Here is a 4,286-nt window from a genome sequence, read left to right on the forward strand (position 1 = left end):
GATGTATAGTCTAGGGAAGGTGTTACAGAGTGAATTGTGTCCCCCCAAAATATGGGCGGGAACCCTCCCCTCTACTCCTGTGGCTGGAATCCCATTTCTTTGCTTTGTTTGTGAGGGCATATCAGTACAGGCTGTGTCCTAACCCGAATCTCTTCTGAGGAACAAGGAGCAGCAGCAGAGACACAGAGACAAGGAAGCACAAACAGGGCAAGAGAGATGCCACGTGTGCATCGCCAAGCAACTGAGGAAAGCCAGGGCTAGAGAAGCCGAGACAAGGATTTCCCCCAGACCAACGGGGAGAGAGTCTTCCCCTAGAGCCAGCCCCGATTTGAACTTCTAACCTCCTGAATTGTGAGAAAATCAAAGTCTGTCCTGTAAAGCCACACACGTGTGGGAAATTATGACAGAAGGGGGCAGGCGCGTAAACAATTAAATGTCACCATGCAGCAGGTGTGGGGTCCTACACGAGGGAATTAGAAGTAACTCACTTTGCTGCACGTGCCAAGGACAATCTGAAGGAGAAGCCCTAGTTTATTGTTGAATTGGGAACCGGTCATGGGGTGCTTTAAATATCACATGCAACTCTAAATCACTTATTTCCAACATTGAGCCTGTTTCCTTCAGGGCATAGAGCAGGTCTGTGTTTTTGAAAGTCATTTTCAATCACCTCGTATGCATGCAAAAGCTGGACAGTGACTAAGGAAGACCGAAGAAGAATTGACGTCTTTGAATTGCGGTGTTGGTGAAGAATATTGAATATACCACGGACTGCCAAAAGAACAAACAAATCTATCCTGGAAGAAGTACAGCCAGAATGCTCCTTATGAGGGAGGATGGCAAGATTTCGTCTCACATACTTTGGACATCTTATCAGGAGGGACCAGTCCCTGGAGAAGGTCATCATGCTTGGTAAAGTAGAGGGTCAGCGAAACAGAGGAAGACCCTCAACGAGATGGACTGACACAGTGGCTACAACAATGGGCTCAAGCATAACAACGATTGTGAGGATGGCACAGGACCAGGCAGTGTTTCGTTCTGTTGTACATAGGGTCGCTATGAATCGGAACATATTCGACAGCACCTAATAACAACAACTCTCTCAGGTAAGCTTATCCACGCACCAGGACAGGTTTTCATGATTGGTGGATGGAGTTCTAGTCATCTAAACCAGGGTCTCTCCATGAAGGCAGTGCTGACGTTTGGGCCAGATCAGTGTTTATCCCGACTGCTGTCCCTGGCACTGTGGGATGTTTCACTGCATCCCTGGCCACTACCCACTGAATGCCAGTGCCAATGCCCCCTCCCCCAGTTATGACAACCAAACGTGTCTCCAGACTTTGCCACATGTCCCCCGGGAGGAAAAATCACCCCCCGGTGAGAACCACTAACCAAGGAGGTACGTGGTTCAGTGGTAGAACTCTCGCCTTCCAGGCAGGAGACCCGGGTTCGATTCCCGGCCCGTTCACCGCATGCTCAGCCACCAGCCATGTCAGTGGAGGCTTGCAGGTTGCTATGATGCTGACAGGTTTCAGTGGAGCTTCCAGACTAAGAATATTAGGGAGAAAGGTCTGGCGGTCTACTCCTAAAAATCCGCCAGTGAAAGCCCTATGGATCACAGTGTTTCAGTCCACAATCAGTCACGGGGATGGCACTGGACGGGGCAGTGTTCCATTCCACTGTGCACGGGGTCACCGTGAACTGAGGCCCACTCTGTGGCAGCTACAGGAACAAGCCAAGTGAGGCTTTTCAGCTTATCTGACTTATTCTACCAAGCCAAGGGCGTGAAGAAAATAGCCAGGCTCATTTATCTAGAGTGTGAACTGTTATCTCTGGATAAAAGTGGGATCGTTCATTTACGGATAAATCAAAGGTCACATGCTTTTATAAAATCACAGACAGCTGTGTTTTTCTTCGTCTATAAAGTCCGTTTTGTTGTTGATTCCAGTCTCTCGCCTCGGCTCCCCCCGCCCCAGCCCTGGGCCCAGTATTCTGCCTGTCTCCTGCCGGCGCCCAGCACACCCTGCTGAAGGCTGTCAGGGATCCCCAAAGGCTGCAGGGCCTCTGACGAGACTGTGCATCACAACAGTGACTAGCAAAGCAATCTCCCTGATTCTTTGAGGAGACAGACTGTGGCTTAAAAATAAATGAAACAGCCTGGAACAACTGTGATCGGCAAAGCTGTCTACCCCTCAACCTCTCTCAAGTCTCGGCTTTCAAAAAAGTGCCCAAGGGAAACGCTATAAAGGTTTCCATTATGGGCACAGCAGGCCTCACTCAAGAGGGGACAGCTGACCGAGATCACACGGCTAAGTGGTCACACACACACCCCCGCCGAGGAACCCACTGGCCCCTGTCCTCGGACAGAGCCACACTCGCCACGGCAGCCTGGGATTGGCCAAAGAACCCAGTGCCACCCATGGGCTGGGCCCGGGTTCCCACCCAGCCCCCCGCCATGTTCCCCCTGTGACCTGCGCCTTCCCTCCAGGGCAGGGTGTCCAGATGGACTGGATAAATGCCAATGTCATGAGGACAGTTCTAGAAACTTCTTTGGAGCAACACCACCTCCATCTTTCTGACAGACCCTCAGGCAGTTAATGTTGATGCTTGTCTTTTCTAACTGAGCACACATTACTGCAAACTAGGTTATAGAACCTTATAAAACACAAACACGGGAAGATGCCTAACTACACCATCCCTATATAAATCATACGAGAGACACAGGGAGGGAAGTCTCCCCTGGGGTACGCAGCTTTGGGGTCTTTCTAAGATGAATTTTCTCAGAAAATAGTAACTCATCCTTAATGAATGTCAACAGGCTGATGTTCTTTAACCAAAATCTTGACACAGCTATAAATTATGCTCCACACAAGAGATTATTGATGTGTTGTATTTTATTTCATTTATTTCCCCTTCTCACCCTAAATACATGCTCACTGACACGGGGAAATAAAACCAGGTTTTGTTATTGAAAATGCAATGTTGTGAATTCACCACGCCAACAGAGAATCACAGAAAGCCAGTGATCTGAAGTTGAGAAAGACCACGTGAGATTTCCTGTGAGCAAGTTAATAACCCAAAACAGTCCAAAAATGGGAAAGTACCGAGACTTCAGTTATTTGTCTTCCTACCACAAACTGGTATGTACATATACTATACACACATATAGTATACTTACTATCCAAAACCCACTGCCGTCGAGTCGATTCCAAGGAGTGTCTGGTGGATTCCAACTGCTGACCTTTTGGTTAGCAGTCGTAGCTCTTAACCAGGGTGCCATACCTACTATAACCCGACCAAACCCACTGCTGTCAAGTCAATTCTGACTCACAGTGGCCCTATACCTACTATATACCTATACTATACGTACTATGGAAACCCTGGTGGCATAATGGTTAAGAGCTACGGCTGCTAACCAAAAGGTCGCAGTTTGAATCCACCAGGCACTCCTTGGAAGCTCTATGGGGCAGTTCTACTCTGTCCTATAAGGTCACTATGAGTTGGAACCGACTTTATGGCAATGGGTTTGTTTTTTTTTTGGTTTATACGTACTCTATACATACACGCACATATATATATACACATATATATACACACACTCTATAATACTACATATACTGTATGTACATATACTACAATACTACATACACATACATGATATGTGTAGTATATATACATATACTACACATACTATATGTATACTACATTTATGTATGCTATATATACTATGAGTCAAAATTAACTCAACAGCAATGGGTTTGGGTTTTTTGGTTTTATACATACTGTATACATATGGGATCCCTGGTGGCACAGTGGTTAAGAGCTATAACTGCTAACCAAAAGGTCAACAGTTCAAATCCACCAGCCACTCCTTGGAAACCCTACTGGGGCAGTTCTACTCTGTCTTACAGGGTTGCTATGAGTCAGAATTAACTCGATAGCAACAGATTTCGGTTTTATAGATATATAAGTCAGAATCGACTTGAAGACAACAGATTTGTTTGTTTTTTTATATACTATATCTACTACATGTATATGTGTATAGTATTAACTTAGATGTTTAATTATTCTCTGGTATTTGTATGTAGTGTGCGTATACTGTACGTAGTATGTGCACATACGTAGGGTGTGTGTATACAGATATAATCAAACCAGTGTGTTTCCTGACATCACTGATATTCTAACAATTAGCGAGATCAGTACTTTGTTCCACAGAATCCTCATTCAAGTTTTACCACATCCCATGAAAAACTAAAAGCAAAATAAGAATACAGCTTTCAAGAACTGGG

This window comes from Trichechus manatus, unplaced genomic scaffold, assembly GCF_000243295.1.
Source record: "Trichechus manatus latirostris isolate Lorelei unplaced genomic scaffold, TriManLat1.0 scaffold00031, whole genome shotgun sequence".
NCBI classification, from domain to species: Eukaryota; Metazoa; Chordata; class Mammalia; order Sirenia; family Trichechidae; genus Trichechus; species Trichechus manatus.